At 37.9% G+C, this 22,930-nt stretch overlaps 1 pseudogene; it reads right to left on the reverse strand.

The window, feature by feature from the left end:
• Positions 1 to 12,563: 12,563 nt before the first annotated feature.
• On the reverse strand, positions 12,564 to 14,338 carry LOC117078807 (annotated as a pseudogene).
• Positions 14,339 to 22,930: the final 8,592 nt, after the last annotated feature.

Consider the following 22,930-nt stretch of genomic DNA (forward strand, 5'->3'; position numbering starts at 1 on the left):
GTCACCCAGGCTGGAGTGCACTGCAACCTCCGCCTCCTGGGTTCAAGCAATTCTCTTGCTTCAATCTTCCAAGTAGCTGTGACTACAGGCGTGCGCCACCATGCCCGGCTAATTTTTTGTATTTTTAGTAGAGATGGGGTTTCATCGTCTTAGCCAGGATGGTCTCGATCTCCTGACCTTATGATCCACCCACCTCGGCCTCTGAAAGTGCTGGGATTACAGGCATGAGCCACCATGCCCAGCCAGGTGATTTCCTTTGAAGGCAGAAATTTTATGATTTGCATTCAAATGTAGAAGGAGATCTTTAAAATTTACCAAACTTCTGAATTATGATTTTAAAGATAAACAACCAGAACTTTGTTTCACATTTGCTTTTCTAGTAGATTCTGTTTATGTATTCTTTCTTTGTATTTCAAGATAATATGAGGCTTTCTCCACTATTACATTGTCTTACTTACTAATGATGAATGTATCTGTTAGACAGTATTTGGAAGAGAGGTTCACACAGATCTAGAAGTATTAGGCAATATGTAAGTTTTGTGAAAATTAATGTGAGAGCAGGGAGCATTGCTTTGTAATCCTGGTTTCTCTTCACAGAGACTATGGAAGGATTTTTGTATAAAGAAATAAAGAAAACATCAAGAATTCTCATGGAATTGAGCAGAATTTGAAAATATCCTTTCAAAGAAAGGAGTGAAATTTAATACAAAGTCAATGGACTTTGTAGTCCCAGCTACTTGGGAGGCTGAAATGAGACAATCACTTGAACCCAGGAGGTGGAGGTGGCACTGAGCTGAGATCACGCCTATACTCCAGCCTGGGCGACAGAGCAAGAGTCAGTCTCAAAAAAAAAAAAAAAAAGAAAAGAAAAATGAGTAAAAGCAAAATAAATAAAAGGTAACATGAGACATACTGAGTAAGAAATTTATACCACTTTCCAAAGCTGTGCTGTCCAGTAGAAATATAATGTAAGCCACAAATGTGAGACACATAGGTAATTTCAAATTACAAATTGAACAGAGTCAATGGACTTTGTATTCTCCCTTTTTTGTACAATATATAGATTTGGTCTTGTTTTTTTACTGCAAGGTACAATTTTAGCAATAAAAACCAATAAAATTACACAAATACTTTTTTTTTTTTTTTTTTTTGAGACGAAGTCTCGCTGTGTCACCCAGGCTGGAGTGCAATGGCATGATTTCGGCTCACTGCAACCTCTGCCTCCCAGCTCACTGCAACCTCTACCTCCCAGTTTCAAGCAATTCTCCTGCCTCAGCCTCTGAGTAGCTGGGATTAACAGGTATGCACCATCATGCATGGCCAATTTTTGTATTTTTGGTAGAGACGAGGTTTTACCATGTTGGCTAGGGGAAATACCTTTTCTATAACAACTCAAAACCAAGTGCTATATAAATTAAGAGTACAGGTGCATATTTAACAGATGTGTTTAAGACCTAAGATGATTTCCTGCTTTTCAGATCCTAAATTTAGCATAGTTTATCAGCCCCACTTTAAACAGGCCTCGTTGAAGGAGACTGAGAAATAGAACTCAATAGGAATAAGTCATGATAAAAGTATCTACTGGGACAAGTGTTGGGAGGAAATCTAGAATTACTATGCAACATAATCAGTTCTGTGAAAATAAATGCAGAAAACTAAGCTTGTTTAAAACGTATCTTTCTTTACTCCAGGAAGAAAAAGAAGACCCATTAAAAAATCTTGCTTTTGTAAAGATAAAATATTTTCAGTATTTTCTATCAAATTTGAGAAAAGAAAGTCTTGATGTAGAAGGCCAAATATGAGAGAATGTTGAGTTATTCTTGGTAATGAGGGGTGGCAGGCAAGAATCATGCCAGCACTCAATACCAAATTACACAAGAAAATTTGACTATAAAAACATGAACAGAGCAGCCATCTGAATTATAATTTTTGCAGTATTTGGCATTTTTGAGACATTCATGGTGGCTTACATGGAAGCACATTATAAAATACTTCCAATAAGATTTTAAACCTCCTTTACCTGAAGGTAGGATTAAATATTACCTTGCCAGTTTAATATTAACCAAATTTGCCTGATGCAGTGGCTCACACCTGTAATCCCAGCACTTTGTGAGGCTGAGACAGGTGTATCACTGAAGGTCAGGAGTTCGAGACCAACCTGGGAAACATGGTGAAACCCTGTCTCTACTAATAATACAAAACATTAGCTAGGCATAGTAGTGGGCACCTGTAATTTCAGTTTGTTGGGAGGCTGAGGCAGGAGAATCACTTGAACCTGGGAGGCAGAAGCTGCAGTGAGCTGAGATCACGCCACTGCACTCCAGCCTGGACAATAGAACACGAGTCTGTCTTAAAAAAAAAAAAAAAAAAATTGAAGTTATCAATTTTTCCCTAGTTCATTAAATAAACAACTAATTTGATTCTTAAAAATCAAGTCTTCCTATGAATGTGACATGTTTCCAGAAAAAAAAATTAAGTCTTAAGTCTTCACTCTTGTGAAAAACTATTTTGGGGGAATCTTTATTTACGAATTATTATCTTCTTATTGTTAAAATATTTACAGAATGTCTATTTGAGACTTTCACATTGTGGGTGCCTCCTAAAGAATGAATCAAGGATAATTTGAATATTAAAATCAGTTAAATTAGAATAATAACAGAAAAAGATTAGCATGCAAAGGTTGAAGTTTAGTTTCATTCTAGCAAAAAGAAAACATTTTGTGAAAAATTCTTCAAATGCACTCTAAATTTCAGTGGTCATTTATTTATTTATTTATTTTTATTTATTTATTTTTTTAAGATAAGAATTTTGCTCTTGTCGCCTAGGCTGGAGTGCAGTGGTGCAACCTCAGCTCATTGCAAACTCTGCCTCCTGGGTTGAAGTGATACTCCCGCCTCAGCCTCCCAAGTAGCTGGGATTATAAGTGTCTACCACCATCCCCAGCTAATTTTTTTTTTTTTTTTTGTATTCTTAGTAGAGAAGAGGGTTCACCATATTAGCCAGGCTGGTCTTGAACTCCTGACCACAGGTGATCTGTCGGCCTCAGTCTCCCAAAGTGCAAGGATTACAGGTGTGAGCCACCGTGCCTGGGCTTTTATTAAATACACACCCTACTCTTTAGATATTCTGTACTCTTCACTCCAGGTAGAACCTGAAAATAACAGAAATATGAGATTTTTGAAATGTTATACATAAAAAAACTCCCTCTCCAATTATTGTTATACCGTATGCTTTTATTTTTGGCTGGGTCAACCTACATAAGACAAATTATCTGGAGAAATAGCTTCTTTCCTATTTGATCCCAGTTGCTTCTAACAACTGATAGCACAAAATTGAAAGTTGGTGAGCCACATCTGTTGTTATTTTTTGAACCAATTTTGGCTTCCTTGTAAACCTTGTGCTCAAAATTCATAAGATTGCTCTAAACTCCATGTTCAGTATACATATTTGTGATGGTTAATACTGAGTGTCAACTTGATTGGATTGAAGGATGCAAAGTGTTGATCCTGGGTGTGTCTATGAAGAGATTAACATTCAAGTCAGTGGGCTGGGAAAGGCAGACCGACCCTTAATCTGGGTGGGTACAATCTAATCAGCTGCCAGTGTAGCCAGAATAAAAAGCAGGCAGAAGAACGTGAAAAGACTAGACTGGCTTAGCCTCCCGCCTATATCTTTCCCCAATGCTGGATGCTTCCTGCCATTGAACATCAAACTCCAAGTTCTTCAGCTTTGGGACTCTGACTGGCTTCCTTGCTCCTCTGCTTGCAGACGGCCTATTGTGGGACCTTGTGATCATGTGAGTTATACTTCTTAATAAACTCCCCTTTATATATATATTTATCCTATTAGTTCTGTCCCTCTAGAGAACCCTGACTGATACATTATGTATGTAATTTCTTAAATTGTGATTGCCAGTAGAAAAAAAATAAAAATCAAACAAATGAATTAAAATACTGGTTGATCACAACAACAAACCGATGTTTCAAGTAAACACTGAGGACTGTTTTATGGATACTATTATCTTCAGTTCTAATTCTAATTGTTCACCAACTGTCGCCCATTAAATTCAGATTCTGGATGTGCATAGTGAACTAAAGGTCTTGCTGTATATTGTATACTCTGGTTCTGTAATATAATTCCAATTGCGACAGAAACATCTCTCCCTAGGTTTATTATGTAGTAAATGTACCCATGCAAAAGCGTGATGGAAAAAGAGTGGGTTAAATGTAAAATCGAGCTCTAAATGGTGCATGTGTAGACAAGGTCCTGCAATTGATTTCCTGAAATACTTTGTGCCCTTCTTTTGTTTTCTTTATTTCAATTTTCCTGTTTGTTAAGGGGCAGTAATATTCAAACACTTTCTAGTTAATACGTTAGTTGTAAGGAGTAATGGACCCTCATTAGTTGCAAAGAGAAAGACATATCTATTGGCAAAAAGAATTGATGAAATCAAATAGATAAGAAGCCAAGTATGTTTCTGAGTGAGTGATTATATTGATAAAATACAGCAGGCACCAAAAGAGACTGCGGCTGCTTGAGGCTTGGGCCTCTAAACTTTCTTGAGTGAAAAGCAGGCTGGGACTGTACCTTGGCTCCCAATGAGACCATGATCTCCAACATTCTTTTCAGATGTAGCCAAAGAGGAAAATGGAAAAGGAACACTTCCTAGAGGGCAAAGCTAAGCCCTATGGAGAACAATGAACTGTAGAGGCATTCCTGGGGGTGGGTTCAGAGAATTATCAAGGAACATCCCCCACCCTCGGGGAAATAGAGGTTGCTTACAACTTCCCAGTGGGATTTCAAACTTTTACAGACCATGACTATTGTATCTCCTGGTCTTCCCTCTTCCAAATGCCAAAACTTACTGCGTTTATCCTGAACCTGCTCAGTCACTGTATATTGGACGTGCATGGGGTCAATAAATGATATAGTTTGCATCTGTGTCCCCACCGAAATCTCATGTTGAATTGTAATCCTCAGTGTTGGAGGTGGGGCCTGGTGGGAGGTGATTGGATCATGGGGGTGAATTTATCATGAATAGCTTAATACCATCTCCTTGGTGCCGTTCTCATGACAGGGAGTGAGTTCTTGTGAGATCTGGCTGTTTAAAAATGTGTGGCACCTCCCCCGCCTTTCTTGCTCCTGCTTTTGCCGGGTGATGTGACTGCACCCCCTTTGCCTTCTGCCATGACTGGAAGCTTCCTGAGGCCTCCCTGAAGCAGATGCTGCTGTGCTTCCTGTACAGCCTGTAGAACTGGGAACAACTAAACATCTTTTCTTGCAAATTACCCAGTCTCAGGTATTTTTTAATAGCAATGCAAGAACAGCCTAACACTAAAGCTTATTCATAGGTCTCTAGACCAACGTAAAGACTGTCATAAACTCCCACTCTTCATTGAGCTTGGTGCCATGAATAATAGGGTTATCTCCTATGGGGGTAGGTAAGTGTGTTCTGTATGTGGGCACTGAAGAGAAGTATTTGCAATATGTGCTATCCTTCCCTGGAAGCAGATTATACATTCCCAGCCTATTGATGTCAGGCTCATACATGTGACTTTCTCTGGCCAATGAAAGAGGTGACATGAAAAGAACCACAGCTAAAGCTGACCCTGAAGGGCATAAAGCACAAGCAAGAAATAAACACTGGAGTCACTTGTTATAGCAGTGTAGTTGCCTGTCCTGATAATATATACTAATTATGGTATTTAGTAAACATTTATTGAATTATCGCCATATGCCAGTCACTTGAGGTGCAAAGTGGTCTGAGGAAAGAACAATTGCAGCAGAGCAAATGGGCAACTAGTTATTCCCTGCCTAAGTGCAAAATATGTGCTGAGCATTCAGGATATGGAACTAGAAAAATAAATGCATTTATATTGTTTAGTATCAATCATATATACAATTGTGTGTGCATGTATTTCATATATAGTATATCTGCTTAACTGTATCAGAAGTTCACTCTTTAGACTTGTAATAAATCTTCATTGCATCATTTTAAAAGAAGAAAAAAACATGCAAAAGCATCCCTAGAGCAGCAGGCAAGCCTGGCTGCCTTTGTTGCTGCTATTTTCAGCCTGCCCTGCTTCTGTCAGACTGGGTCAGCACTGAGTGCCAGGGGCAAGATGGTGTCCTTGGCAGGAGCAAGGCCATGAGGCAGAGAGGTTTTAAAAAGAATGCATGCCTAAAGGACTAAGAGGATGTGTAATGAAGTAATTCTTACTTTGGGAACAATTGTATTGTGAACTCTTAAATGTCAAAAGACTGAACTGAGGAGATACCACAAATACCCTTGATCAACTGAAATAAGAACAATCGACCGCCTCGGCCCTTCTTTCAAAGCATTTTAGCCTGGGCACTGTAGTGCTGATGGTGCGTACTCCATAAAGGTCAGTGCTCACTAGATCTTTATTTGGAAAGATTATCTAAGCATCAAAATGTCTTACATTTCAATTTAAGTGACAAGGTCAGAAGGAAATCCTGAACTACAGATTAAATGAATGCCTCAGAAGGATAAGAGAGAATAATTTTGATTCTTGGGTTAGCAGAATCATTTCCAGAATTCATTAATTCACATTTCCAGAATTGTGAATTAATGGCGATACATTCTAAAAAAGCATTGCTTTTCTGTTTGTCTGTTCCTTAAGGTTTTGCTAAGGAATTGGGATGATTATTATATAGTTTCTTGAATCTAGGTGAAGGGTGAAAGATGTAATCTGATATCCTCAATCAGAGCCTTCCTAGATTTAGTATTGGCCAGGGTCTGCTGATACAGTTCCAAGGGCAATTCCAGATGAAGTGGAAGTTAGACTCAATTATTGCCCATACTCCTAGTTTGTACACTGACTTCTTCAGAATTGGTCATCATCATATCATATACATGCCTAATCAGCTTTTTAAAAATTATTATTTTCAATGCTCCTTTACAGTAAGTATTGTCCTGGAACAGGTTATATTTCATGTACCTCCAAAGATAAGCCTCAAATCACCTGGCAGTTCTTAATACATAAGTCTGAAGTCTGAATTTTGCATGTCTAAACTGCATAAACACCAGGCAATTGTTTATTTCTTGCCCCTGGTTCTGGAAAAGTCAAGTCTTTTTTGATAGGCCTTCATTTGAGAGCCCAAGCTGCAGACTCCAATTGTGATCTCTCTGCGTACCAGAACATTGAAGTGTTTCTCCCACACAAAGGTCATAACCAGCCCCTCTTCAAATTGTCCTCTTCTTTTGATCAGTTTTTGCAGAAGGTCTCTGCCCTTGTAATTGTAATCCCATTCATTCATGTGTGTGTTTGTTAATTCACTGGGAGCAAAGCAGTTGATACCAAACTGGTTTCCTTCAAACAAGTTTTCTTCTTTTCACGCTGCTTTTGCTCTGCTTTCTGTCTCTGTCTCTTGAGGTTGGTCCCAGCCCACTAATGCTGTTTATCATGTTGCTGAAACTTCCTAGGATTCTGGGGCTTTTCCTAGCTTGATCCATACTTTTTAGTCTCAGGTAACTATTCATTTTTTTCATTCGTCTTTCTTAATAATTTGGCAGGGAAATCCTAAGAAGACAGGAATCTTTCATTTGTTCTTCATTATAAATCAAGGCTCTTTTCCTTTTTAATGTATTTTAAAAGGAATCTTCCCTTAATTCATCCTGGGTTTCTTTTAGCTTTGGCTTCTGCTTCCAGTGTTTTTCTCGCTAATTGACCTAGTCTTTTAATTCATTTTGATTTCATTCTGTCCGGAACTATAAAAATTAGTTGAAGGAGTCATATAATTTTACTTTAATTTCCTTGTGGACAGGGTGAGGTGGTTTGCACCACCTGTAAGCCCCATATTCTGGGAAGTCAAGGCAGGGGGATCCCTTGAGTCTATGAGGTCAAAGATACAATGAGCCATGATTGCACCAGTACACTCCAGCCAGGGCAACAGAGTGAGAACCTATGTAAAAAAAATAAAAAGTAAAAAATGTCTTTGTGCATGAATTGACTACCTGCTTTTGCATGAAGCCTTTATTTTCCCCATTGGACTACACACCATACCTTGGTTACGTACAAGTCATATTTTATCATATTATTAGAAATTACATGATTGTTGTTCCCCTTTCTTGAGCACATTATCACATGCCAGACCTGTGCCGAGTACTTTGTAAATATTTGTCCGTGTTTTCCTTGGAATACAATAAAGAGGCCATGAAGATACTTGTCACAAATTGAGATCAATGTACAAATACATTTCAAGGGTGTTCCTTATTATATTCATTTCTTAGCTACTTAAGTACGCTGAAAAATTCCAATTTCCTAACCTACTTAACCAGAATTTCCCCCAAATTAATATGTATTGACATTTCACAAAACCAGTCTTTTTGTGGAATACACTTTGGCAATGGCAACCTTGTATCCATTTTTCATTACAGGAAACCAGGAAGGTAGATGTCACTTATAGATATACGGATAATTTCAAAATGATTAAGATCCTTGTTCAGTTGTTCAAGTAGTGAAATAACACAGTTAGGAATCAAATGTTGAGCTGTCTGACCCCAAGGCCCATGATCTTAATTCCTCTGTTATTTTTACTTCAACATTTCTAATGTTATAGAAAACTTATTTTCAACCAGGGATATTTTTCTGCCATTTAGCTTTCTGAATTCCCACAAACTGATCAATTTGGCATGCACTATTTGGATTTGAAGGAAAATAAGATTTGCAATGCTTTGTGATCTCCTTAGCCAGGTTTTCCCTTCACCAGAACACTTATGTGACATTTATCCATTTTGATGACTCAATTCAGTGGTGTTCTGGAGCAAACTCATCCTGGCTCCCGAGAACCAGTTGTAATATTTCCAGGAATTTTCTGAGCCAGTTGATAAACACACCCTGAACTCAAAATTAAGCTATATAAACCTACAATTAAATTTTATATTAAAAACAAACAATAATTTTTCAAACTCATCAATTCCTAATTATTTTACTCGTCCCTACGTGCTTGAGGGATTTTTACGTCCATTGTGGCTGTTTGGTAGAAATGCTATATAATTGGTAGAAATGCTATATAAAAATGTGCTCAGCACATCTCTTTCCATAACATTGATAACTTGAAATTGACCATGGTGGGGGTATTTATACCACAAAAAAAATAAAAAATAAAAAATACAAACTTCACAGATCACAGCTTGATTTATTGTTTTGTTGATTGTCTAAACGTGTACCTTCCTAGATGGTAGCACCAAGGCACATGTGGCTATCAAGCACTTGAAATATGACTAATACAAATTAAGATGTGTTAGAAGTATAAAATATACATTGGATTTTGAAGGCAGTATGGAGAAAGGCAGTAAAATATCTCTAATAATTTGTATATCTACAACAGCTTGAGATTATACTATTTTGAATATATTTGTTCAAATAAGATATATTATCAAGGTTAATTTTAATCTGTTTATTTTTAAAATAGTTACTAGAAATTTGTACATATATGGCTCACATAGTATTTCTATTGGACAGTGGCCTAGACTTTAAAAAGTGATGATGGAGAAAAACGTTAGCAATACAGATTAAACTTAAAAGTATGTTTTTACTTTACTCATTACATTGTGAATACTGCGTACACACACACAGACACACACACACACACACACAGAAATAATCTTCCAGTATTTAAAGACTGTTATCTGGTTTAGCAAAGAAGTTACTCACATCATTGACAAACAAGTGAAGTTTTGACATATATATTAGTTGTTTTACTTTAGTCTTACTTATTAACATAGATGAAAATATAAACCAGCACTTATTTTAAAACTATACTTATTCATAAATTGCAAATGTAGATTTACTATGTATGGATGTATTTTGGCAAATATCAGTGAAAGCATCCCGTGAGGGTCAATTGGCTACATGTAATTTACAATAAAAAGTACTTTGTAGTTTATTATTAGTAAGTTTTGTTTGATACATCCTTTATATCAGTAACATTTATAATGTACATGTACATTTTTTCTGAAAGCAAGTTATTAAACATTTACCAGCACACCACTGGTTCAACTCCAGCCCTTTTATCAGCTGTCGTTGTCCATCAACTCTTCATTCCTGTAAAATTAGCATCTTACAACACATCTTTGCATATCACATTGGCAAAATAACTATGGTCAGAAACTGAAGAACATACAATTAAAACTTATAAAAATGAAGAAAATAAAGTTGATCCATATCGAAATGCAGCAAAAAGACTGATTAGAACTTAAAAATCTCAAGATAATTTTTAAGGTAAGTCAACTGTGTCCAATATAGAAAAGTAAGAAATCAAACTTAATAAAATTGCTTCTCTGACTTTTTATATTCAACAAATGTCTTTCCAAAAATATAATTTAAAAGAATTTAAACAACTTAAATTTATTTAGGTGACATTTGGCACTTGCTGTTTTTTGACAAGGGCTGTGGTTGTTTATTTTTAGCTCAGAATCAGGTCTTTCTCTATGTTTACCTAAGCCTGCTTCATTAAGTTTGAGACAGCCCATCTGTGAGAGATTGTACTCACCCTCAAAGTGCTTCATTAATTAAATTACCACACAAAAAGTGTAGAACCATCACTCTGACAAGTGCTGTGATGAGTGGCCTACCCTCCAAAGTAAGAGAAGCCTGCTCTGAGGCTGTGGAAGTGTGAGGTATGAAGCCCTAGGAAGAAGGGGGAAAGGATGCTAAGATGCCTTCTGGGTGCAGAAAGCAGCAGGGGAACATGCCCTGTTGGGGGAGGGAGCACCGCAAACAAAAGGGACTGAAAGAGGCTTTTGAGCATAGAACAAAGAAAAAGAGAAGGAAGTTGCTTCAAGATAAGGCCAGAGAGGTAGGACGGCTCAGATCTACATGTAAACACGTTAACAGTATTCTATTTTACCTTGGGAGCTGTTAAAAGTGAACTAAATGTGACCCGAGAAGGACTCTGTACTTCTATATTTGAGTCCTTGTGGACAAACTGCAACCTAGCTTAATAGGTAGACAAGATTGAGAACCTAACTTAGAAGTATGCACCTGTAACAATAGCTGGGTCTTGGCCAATCCCAGCACTGGACTTCAACCAGTCATACACTGCTGAGTGTTCAAACTGTGTTCAAACAAGGCAAACGCCAGCCTGTAACCAATTCAGCTGTTCTGTACCTCACTTCCCAATTTCTGTATGTTATTTACCTTTTTTGTCTATAAATATTCTTCCACCACGTGGCTGCACTGGAGTCTCTGTGAATCTGCTGTGATTCTGGGGGCTGCCCAATTTATGAATTGTTTGTTGCTCATTTAAGCTCCTTTAAGTTTAATTTGGCTGAACTTTTCCTTTTTTTTTTTTTTTTTTTCAGGTGTTCTGAATCTCCTTTATTAGACAGCACAGAAATAATGGGTTTAGATTATATTACAAAAAGAGCTCAAACTGTTCAGATACAGCAACTGGGCTTACTAGGGCACAGAAGGGGGAATTCTTCAGACTACTGTACAGGGACACAAAGACTCCTCATCCTAAACAAAGTATTAAGGTACATAGACAAGTTTCTTGTAAGACAGAAAACAGAGAAATCCACAGTAATACCTCTTAACACATTCCTTAAGGAATAAGCATGTATTTGTAGGAAGCAAACATAGCTTTCTATAGAGAAACCACTTTCACAGGATGATTAGGTGGACCTGCAATGAAGAAAATACGTTTCAAAAGATGGGTTCAGACTTACACCAAGTTTTCACTGAAATGTTAAAAAAAAAAAAAAGGCCCTTCTCTGTATCAAAAGAATTTTAAAAATATACATCATGGATAAAATAAATCTCTGGAAAGGTCGAGGTCCTGTTTAGAGACATATGTTTGCAAATTAATATAAATTTTAAAGTTTGACAACAAAAACACTCTTTGGAACTACCTAGAATAGGCCAAGCTAAGTTCGTGTTATGTTTTAGTGCATTACATTGAAATGAATCTCATTCTCACTGTCATTTTTTTCTTCTTAACCTTAATCACCAGCTGCTGGTCAACTGAAATGGACATGAGAACTATATAAATGTCAGAGAAATATGTAAACCTCATTAATGTTTCCAAAAATTCATTTAGAGATAGAAACAGGTCCAAATAGATGCCTGTCTAAATGCACTGCAATTACGTTACAATTATTTTTCCAAATACACAGATACGCTCTGTCTTTTCTCAGCTCATTACTGACTCAAACAATTTGCCCTTCTGGGATCAATTGTTTGCTAATAAATAATTGTTTACAGTCACAAAATGATATTAGGAGGTTTTCTTATTAGTTTTCCTTCTGCATCCTAATACGATGGAAAACTAGCTGATTCCCAAGAATCTAACCATAACCTCGCTTTGTTTAACAGCCCAGGAAATGATGAACCATCTGCTTCAGAAAATAATGGACAGCCAAGAGGAAATACTGTTTAATTGCAGATTAACCTCCTCAAGAAGCAGTCTGAAGCAGCTTTAGAATTAGCAACTATAACCAGCAAAAGAAACAAATGGCTCATGAGCGTTTTCCTCTACCATTTAAGGTCCAGAAAGAATGCAAAGGGATTTTTATTACATTTATTTACAAACATTCATTTCCACAGTGGAAACAAAAAATCATCAAGGTCAAAACTGATTCTCAAAACTGCAGTCACTGCCCTCCAATTTTGTTTGCCCAAATACCTTTAATGCAGCAAACCATCAAACATCTCATGCACTTAAGAAAGTGTTTATTTAAAAAAAAAAATTCAAAAACCTCTTTTCCATTATTTTCAGGTTGTTATAATATTAAAATTAATATTTTTCCTGGTTTCTTTAATATTAATAAATCCACCATTGGGGAGCACAAATTGTTTTGTTATCATCAACATGGCACTTAAGCAAATGAAATATTGTCAAGTACACGGTGACTTGGGTTTTGTTTCTTCATCTGTCACTTGGCGAATGAAGATACCATCTTCAGGGTGTTCCGTGTCATCCATTTCATACATATATGATGATGTTATTGCAAGCATAGTCCCATCATTACTGAAGGCAAGTGATGCGATGCTCGTGGGGTACCGATGGAACTGGCACAGTCACTTTTTGTTAAACGGATCCCAAATACTTCCAAAGCCATCAGAACTACTTGTGGCAAATGTATTGTGGATATTGTGAAAAGAAATGGCATTGACTGGGTAAATCTGCTCAATAGTATTTTCTTTTAGTCTGTGACATCTGAAGGCATATTTCTTCTTCTGTACCTCAGGGCTTGGGTCCAAATACTCAACGGCCACTCGGCCTTCAATAGAGCTTAATACATAAGCCTGCTTGTTTGGAAACGCTCGTATGCAACGAGTCTGGTATTTCAGGCTGGACTCCCTGCGCTGCTGCACGTAACCCATGTTCTGTAAGTCTCACACCAACACTGTGGCCTGCTGTTCCCACAATCAGCCGGTCTCCAGACACTGAGAGGGTATATACCTTTTCAGGCTGAGAGAAGTGTTTGGATGAAGGGAGGCAAGATGGTGCACTTCCGGGTTCTTCTTCACCAACTTTTCCCGCGCGCGAAAATGCAACCGGCAACCGGGGACGGTGCAGACTAACCGGGCATGCGCCAGGTGACGTCAATCCGAAGAGACCAAGATTTACCTGGTCGCACCTGCGGAATGCCCCCGACACGCCGGTGCCCCGCCTATTGCCCTCCCGCTCCTAGAAAAGCCGCTCCGGACACGCCACGCGCGGACTTCCCAGCCCCACTCCTGTCGGGATGTCGGGACTGTGTCAGGAACTCCCCCCGAGAGCCCCACCGGGAGACTCTGTCGGCCTTCTTTGCCGGAGGCGGACAGACCTCTCCCTACCCACCTTCTTCCCCTGAAGCTAAGTGACCAAAAATAAATTTGCAGTTTTGCTCCTACCCTTGCCTACTCGCTGGTTCTTTTGTGCCCGCTCGGCTGGTCTTAGAAAAACAAATCAAGAAGATCCTGGCATTACAAGGAGTTCTGGAATCCCACAATTAAACTGTCTGATCCCAATTTCCAGTGACCATCACATTCACTTCTGGACAGTATTCAACACATCTGATAGGGGCATCATGGGTCCCAACAAGATTTTCTTGATCAATGTTCAAATCATGCATTTTCAATTGATGATCTAGTCCTCCACTCCAGGCATGCATTGGATGGTAGAAGGCACAGTCCAGGACGGCGCAGGTGTGCTGGTACTTGAGCCGCATAGAGTTGGCCGGCACACCGTAGAGGCGCAAGGACGTGTCCCAGGAGGAGACAAGCAGGAACTGGGAGGTGTTGGGGCTAAACTTCACCGAGGAGATGCCATCCTCGGGTGGCTGGTTCAGCTTGAACTCGTTAGAACCGGTCGTCTTGGGCTCCCCTCAGAAGCAACGTTTCCACTACTCGCCGCTCGCTGCCGCCTCTGCCGTCTCCTTGCTTCCCTCAGAGCACTCTGAAGTTTTTCTTTTGTCAGAGAGATGAGAGGCCATTGAGGTGGTAGTGGTGGACGGGAGGGCAGCAGCATTGAGGGACATGGATGAGAGCAGGTGTGCATTCTACAAGGTCAATGCTAACTATAGGAAAAACAGTTGGGTGGGAGGAGATACAGTATGGAGAAAGGAGGATCCATTCTAGGAAGTTATTCCCAGGTAGGTGAGAGAATATAGTACTTTAGAATAGAGAAATAGTAGTGGAGAAGGAAAAAGTGGGTAAGTCGAGAAACTTACAGGAGGCAAAATCACCAGGATTTGATGTAATCTCTACTGAAGACAAACACCGTGCTTCTCACAGAATTAAAAAAAAGCCATTGGCCAGGCCTTGCTAGGGCATGTGCAGTCAGCTCTTTTATCTAGCAATTGGAGGGACTTTGTGCTGATCAAATACTCATTTGTTGTTTCCATTTAGATCTAGAAAAAAGGATCTGAGCGACAAGCTTAGGTGTATTGTCTGCGTCTCAGGAACAGAACAAAGCACACTGGCTCAGGCGTGAGGAAGCCACACCCCAATCCTGCCTTTCAGGTGCCAATGGAGAACAACCCCTTCAGCCGAACCATGGTGCTTTACATATCTCTCCAAACTCCCAGATCTCCTAAGCGGAGATGGTTGATTAAGGCTCTTATCTTTTACGTTCTAAAATCAATTTAATGTTGTTCAGAGCCAGCAATGTTAAAATATATTTGTATTTTGAAACAAAGTTAACGTACAGAAATGAAAAATAAAATGTTGAGAATTTTACATTTCATTGCAGATATAATTATGTGTTCTGTATGTTACTTAGTTTTCTATCTTAAATAGTTTGAAGGTAAACACTTTTTCTACTTTTTTTTTTGACAGAGTCTTGCTCTGTCGCCAGGCTGGAGTGCGGTGGCGTGATCTCAGCTCACCGCAACCTCTGCCTCCCGGGTCAAGTAATTCTCCCGCCTCAGTCCCCCGAGTAGCTGGGACTACAGGCGCGAGCCAGCACGCCCCGCTAATTTTTTTGTGTTTTAGTAGAGATGGGATTTCACCATGTTGACCAGGATGGTCTCCATCTCCTGACCTCGTGATCCACCCGTCCCGACAGACCTTCCAAAGTGCTAGGATTACAGGCTTGAGCCAACGCGCCTGGCGTACTTTTTAAAAATTTTTTAAATTGGGAATGTTCTCTACTAAAAAAATTAACAGCATTCACCATTTTCCTCAATCTTGGATGTCAGATCTCTCTCTCTCTCGGTGAAACAGATTTTCTGATCTTTCTATCTGCTGTAAAAATTCAAAAAAACAAAACAAAACAAAAAAAACAAAAAACAACAACAACAAAAAACAAGATTGGGCAACATAGTGAGACCTTGACTCTTAACACAAAAATGTTAAAAATTGGCCGGGCCTGGTGGTGTGTGCCTATAGTCCCAGCTACTCAGGAGGCTGAGTCAAGAGGATTGCTTGAGCCCAGGATTTTGAGGCTGCAGTGAGCTATGATTGCACCACTATACCCTAGCCTGGGCAACAGAGCAAGACCCTATCAAAAAAAATTCTTCAGAAAAAATATGTATACATGTGTTTGCACAGAGAGTACCAAGATATGACAAGTTACTCAATTTTAAAGCCTTCAAAAATCAATCACGCAGTAGAACTCTATAGGTTCCCACTTAAGGGATATATAATACTGCCAAAAAAGAGAAATATTTATGTCAATCTTTTAAAGTTTGCTTAAATCTGATTTTTCCCCCACATTGAAAGTCATCCATTTTGTTCTATTTAATTAGAACATGATGGGCAAAAGTGTTAACCTTGCCTCAGGTAATTGTTCATCAAAATCATCATGTCATTGTGCCATGTGACAAGTTTCATATTTGATTAGAAAAATCCTTGGGCTAAAATTAATTTTTTGAGATAAATGTTACTGTGATTGTAATGATTGTACACCAGAATTGTTTGCTCTTCAAATTCAATTTGCACCATGCATTCTCTACACATACTGACCTGTTTAATGTTATCCTATATGTTGTAGGAAGGCAAGGCCCAGCTGTGCTGTTGTATGTCAGGGAGCTTACAGAGCAGCTCTAAAGAGGGCAGTCATTTGGGCACAAATGGAATAGGAAACAGGAAATAGAGCCTTCGCTATCTCAGTGGACATACATTAATGATACCTGTATTTTTTCCCTTTACGACAAAGCAAGAAACAAGATGGTCAATAATCACTACAACAGAATATAATTATAGAATAATTTTACTTGTAATGCATATTGTCAAAAATCTTATTCTAATGGCCTTCTACAGATAATTAAGGTCATAGCAGCTGTTGACAAATAGCAAGGAAAAAGGAATGTTAGCTATTTTACTATGATGTAATGGATGCCTTAGAAACCTGGATGAAATAAGGATCTCTGAAACCAAGAAGGTACATTTCTGCACTCATTGTTAAAGGTGATGCGATTACTTTGGCAAGTTTCAAGGCTTTTTCTAAGGTAATAATGATATTGAGAGAGGTGACATTTTTGATCAGTTACTAAATGCCATGTCTTCTTCTTAAGACTCTGCACGCTTTGTCTTATTCATTCTTCACAACAAGTTTATGAGATGAGTCATATTATTGACCTCTTTTTAGGTAAGAAAATGAGGTACAGAAACAGTAAGGTGCAGAGTTAGTGCCAGATCCCAAAGATAAGGGAAGTAAATGGCGTGTTTTCTATTAGTTGAACCAATTGCTTATAAATATGTTGTGAAATTGTGAAATATACACACGTTGTGAAAAAATCATCATGCAAATTTCAGCATTTTGTAAAAAGACGTCCTCTTGTTGATTATTATATAAATCTATTCATGCATGTTTCATCACTGTTGTGTATCTGTGTGTGTTTGTGTGTGTCTGTGTGTGCATATGTGTGTGGCTCTTGCTGAATTGCTTGACTCTGAGGAACTGCTTGCTCTTATATAACTTCGCTACATAGGATTACACTTCTGACTACAGGTTTTGCAATTTATATCATCCCAGTATTCAGTGAGGAAAATATTCAAAAGAAACACATAGAGATACAACCTTTAATTTGTCCCTATTCATTCACAAAGGAAATTAAATTGTCTTCCAAAACCTGAATGACAGACAACAGTTAAGAGGAAATAACACAGATTCGGGAAGGTTAGAGAATACTGAGTCACACGTTTAAACAACTAAGCATCATTCTTAGAAAGCATAAGTTATTGTGACCAACCTAGAAACCTGTATAAATGATTCTTTGCTCACTTTACCAAGAGGTGTAATTGAACTCAGAAGCTCTATAAATAAGAGTGCTTTTTTGTTCTGTGCCTTGCACTGCCTATTGTGGATACAATTGTATAAAACCACATGTGCTGTTTCCCACTTATCCTGTTAACAGATAGCTCTGTTTATTCTCATTAAGAAAAAAAAATCTATAGCTAAATTCAAATGAACAAGTTGAACAAGTTAAAAAGCTACATTTTAACCATTGACATATCTTAACTGAATCCTAACTGTTGATATATCTCCTCAAGAAGATGGATTGCCCTCTTATCTAAGGGGACTGGTTATATAATCTGTCCTAACCTCTTGGGTGAAGTGAAGGCCCTGCTCTCTTAATCTCACACTCTGACTGTAGGGTATTTCTTCTGTTTCTTTTGTGCTCCTTTGCTAAGCAATGCCAAGCTAATAAAACTCATCTAAGTCAATACACTAACACTTGGTAGCATTTCAAGAGATTTTTAAAAAGCTTTCATTGTATGATCTACCAATGAGGTGCACACATATTCACACTTAATGTGCTCTGTGAACACACGGGTTTCTTAACATCCCCGTGAGAAATAGTATAATGGAGTGATTAAGAAAAGGGCTCTGGAGGAAAACTTTCTGAGTGTGAATCCTGCGACTGGCTTTGTAAATTTGGTCAAGCTTTTTAAACCATTTGAGCCTCAGTTTTCTTATATTTAAATTTGCAAAACCAGTAAAGACAATACTAGATGATTTTAACCAACATGTTTCAAGCATTTAAAATATGCCAGGCATTGTTCTAATCACTTACATTAAATCATTAAGTCTTCACTACAACCCTAAGGAGCAGGTATTACTATTATTATCCCATTTTAAATAAAGAAGCAGAGGCACAAAGAAGTTATTTACTCAAGGTTACACAAGATAACTGCCCTGTCTTTAATTAAAACGTGGATATTTTGTTTATTGTAGATTTATTTGGATTACTTTTGATTTTTTAAATACAGTATTAGAATGTTATTTATTTAATAGCTGAGTTTTTTGGTGCCCTGTTAAATTTTGTACCTGAAATAAATACCTCTTTTGCTTCACCCTCGTCCCAGCTTTGAGTCGTTTATCAGTAACAGTTATTGAGGGAATTAAATGAGGTAATGCATGTGGAATACTTTGCACTGCCAGGGCTCTATTAAATGGTAGCTGTCCTTATTATTCTTTCATGTAAATAAATAAAAACCGGGCAATTTTTCTAAATAAACACATAATGAAAGTTTGAAGAATTTATAATTCTTGCCTCTCTCTTCATATAATAGAACTTTAAAAGTCTGCTTTTATATCTAAAATTACCAAAACTTTTATAATACTTCCTCCTTTTCCAAAACACTTTTATATATAATATATATTATATATGTGCTATGTTATACACACATGAAGTTTCAGCTTTACATCAAAATTAGGAAGATAAGGAGAGTATTTATTATCTTCTTAAAAGATGGAAAACAACAAACTCAGTGGGATTGTTTGCTCACCCAGATAACGAGTCATGAAAAGCTTTACATTGTCTTTTCTACACGTTTAAGGGGAATTCTTAGTAATCGCATGAGGCAGACACTTTCCTGCCTCAAAATCTACATAATGTCACATCAGGAGTGTGATGTGCACAATTTCTGCCTGCTTGATCTTCTGTTCTTCTGCAGACAAAGTGATGAAGTGGATAGGATAACCAGGAAAAATGTTCCTCATTGCTGAATCCCTCCAACCCTTTGTTTTCTCCCTGAATGAGCCATAAACACTTGCTGCTTCTCTTGGGAGCCAAGGTGGGGGAGGGGGAGAGGGCAGGGAGTTGTAGTTAGCAACGAAATTAAGAATTCAAAATTCTTCTTTGTTGCTTTTATGTTTTCAAGGTTGTCTAAAAGAAATATGTATTTTCAGACAGTAGTGAATCCTAAGGTAATTAAAAAATTAAAAGAAACAAGCAAGTGTTTTATAACTTATGAAATGACATTTTAAAAAAACCCTCTGAGTCTTTAGTTTGTAAGTATTCAAACTACATTATCTTTTAAGAATACTTAGAAAAATTATTATGATGACTTCATTTCCTGCAATAATTTAATTTTAAGGATTTTTGTTTTCAGCCTGTGCTTTATGATTAAGATTATCTTGTCCTTTCTCATTTCAGATTTTGATTATAGTTTCCTCATTACGGAATGACACTTAATCACAGTGTGAATGGTAATGCTCCTAATTTTCCAGAAATAATACATAAGCTTATGACTTCTGAAACGATCTGCTCACACTTGTGCTCCTACAGGGGAAGGACAGCTTGGGTGCAAATATCTTTTGCAAGGAAAATGGAAACAACAAAGATACAATGTATAGCATCAATAAATGAGTCATGGCAAAATATTTTTAATCTTTCATTTGAAAAATAATTTTAATTCTACAGATACTCACCTTTTTTATTGTTCTAATGCTACAGGATAAACCCAGCCACTTAAGTATTTTAAATTGTGTTTTTTTAATCTCACTTTTTATTGGTGTTTCACACGTTAAAGTCAAATCAAAACACCATGCTCATGAAATCTGGAATTACAGTTAACAACTATGTAAAAATCAATGACTTTTATTATGTTGATATAGCAAAAATTCATTAAATTGGTTAGCTTTCATAGTTTAATGCTATCCAGTATTTGTTGAACACCTCTTTGGTTAGAAGTATCACCCAAAGGCTAACAAGGTTAACACTGGAACCAGACTGCCTGGATTTGGGTCTGGCAAGCTCTGTGACATTGGGTGAGCTATTTAATCTCTAAGTCTCAGTTTCAGCCTTTGTAAAATTGGATTAGTAATAATACATATCACATAGGATCTCTGAGTATCACAGAAGTTCATGAATTAAAAAGCAAACAAAACAACGCAGCAACCTCAATTCCTGCCTCCTCAGAAGAAAGAATTCGACAGAGGGGCATATAGCAGAAGGAGAGACGGAGGCAAGTTTTAGAGCAGGAGTGAAAGTTTATTACAAAGTTTTAGAGTAGGAACAAAAGGAAGGAAAGTACACTTGGAAGAGGGCCAAGTGAGTACTTGAAAGACAAGTGCACTGTTTGAACTTTTGAATTGGGGTTTTATAAGTTGGCATGCTTCCAGAGTCTTGTGTTCCCTCTCCCCTGATTCTTCCCTTAGGGTGGGCTGTCTGCATGCACAGTGGCCTGCTAGCACTTGGGAGGGCAGCATGCGTGTTTACTGGAGTTGTATGCATGCTGACTTGAGGCTTTCTTCCCTTACCAGTCAAATGTCCCTAAGAGGTCAAATACCAGCTAAACTCTGCCATTTTGCCTTTTAATGCACATACTTGAGCCCACTCGCCCAACTCCTCAGATCTTATCAGGAAGCTGCTCATTACCAGTTTCACGTGTTTCTGTTTATTGGAGACTACCTTTCCCTGGTGCTGGCTGTGACTAATCATTATTTTGGATAAACAGTTAACAACTGCCTGACCATCTCCTGATGGTTGTCTCACATTCCTGATGTGTGTGTGGTGGGTGGGGAGGAGAGGGCTCCTCATGCCTGACTAGCTACCTGCTATAACAGTCAGAACTGGATAAAATGCTTTGTGGTTACCACTGTGAAGCCATAAGATAAATAGTGGTGTCCAATTTTGTACACAAGGAGAGCTCACACTCTCTGAAGCTTGTCTGCAGTAGGGAATAATAAACAAACGTATGGCTTAGCTTATGATATGACCATCTACCATATCCTATAAACAAAGGCAATCAATATATGCTCATTTGCTCATTCATTTACATGTGCTTAATTCTGTGTACTCTTATCTCTATGAAAACCAAAAGAAATAGCACGTACATGCATACACACACAGGAAAATATTGAAGGTAATTCTCATGTACTTTGGAAATATTAGCTTGGACAAGGCAGATAAAGCTTGAGGTAGGCCTCATGTGAAGGGTCTTGAATTGCAGAAGAAATAAAAAGTTTCTATAAGTAGGAAAATAACTTTCATAAGGCAAGTTAAGATGATCATCTTACTACATTTCTAGTTTAGTATGGGTCTTCATCAAACTTTATGAGGATAGGGACCAGCCCATTCTTTTTAAACAAGATATCTTCTGCATTTAACATGGTGATTAGCGTGGCAGGTATTCAACAAATGTTTATTAAATGAATAAGGGAGAATGAGAAGTGTGTACAAACCAGTGGCAGTACAGGCAGAAAAGTCACCTTTTTAAGTTAAACCATGGGCAGGATGGAATAGAGCTAGGGAAGGGGGATGTATAGTTGGGGCTCTCCAGAGAAACAGAATCAATAGCATGCATGCATATATAAAAAGATAAAATGAGAATATTGCAACAAATTTGATTTAAAAAAAGTTTAGATGAAACAAACAATTTCCTAGCAAGGACTTATCAAAACCAACATGAAGCATTGTATAATTATAGATTAGTTCATCATTTTAAAAATTCCCACAAATCAGGCACAAAACTAGCTTTGTGGGCTCTTGTACACATCTTTGAAGATCCTGTGTAAGAAAGAAAAAAATATATATGTGTACAAATACAGTATTACACATGAAAATGAGTATTTCTTTGAATGAGAAAATAAGTAATAATAGAATGTTGAATGAATATGTTAGTAGTGTCAAATATCCAAGTATCATGACACCAAATATGTTACTGGTGGAAGGTGTCTGAATTACAGGTGGTGAATTCATATGGGTCTGCAGCAAGCTCAATCTTTGCCTCTTCAGAAGAAAGACTTCGACTGAGGGGCATAAGACAGAAAAGGAGATGAAAGCAAGTTTCAGATCAGGAGTGGAAGTTTATTTAAAAGGCTTTAGAACAGGAAAGAAAGGAAAGGAAAGTGTGGTTGGAAGAGACCCAAGTGGTCACTGAGGTCAAGTGCAGTATTTAACCATGATCCTAGGAATTTATAGGTTGGCTCCTTTCCACATGATTCTTCCCTTAGCATGGGCTGCCCACATGTGCAGTGCCCTCCTTAGCCTTGGGAGGCAAGCAGGTACAGTGTCTTTAACAAATCCCATTTATGTCTAGTGTTCCATTACTGGAACGCTAAGCATGTGGGAATTATTTATATTCTACTGCTCAAGGTCATTGCCAAGGTCTGATTGCAAAAATTCAAAAAATGGTAACCTCAGGCATAAAAGGGTAAGGAAGTTGTATGTATGCCCATCTGAGGCTATTCTCCTTTTCCGGTGTGTGCCTTTGGAAGATCACACTCTGCCATTTTGTCTCTTAAT

The sequence above is a fragment of the Trachypithecus francoisi genome, unplaced genomic scaffold, assembly GCF_009764315.1.
Source record: "Trachypithecus francoisi isolate TF-2019V2 unplaced genomic scaffold, Tfra_2.0 Lachesis_group7, whole genome shotgun sequence".
Taxonomy (NCBI): Eukaryota; Metazoa; Chordata; class Mammalia; order Primates; family Cercopithecidae; genus Trachypithecus; species Trachypithecus francoisi.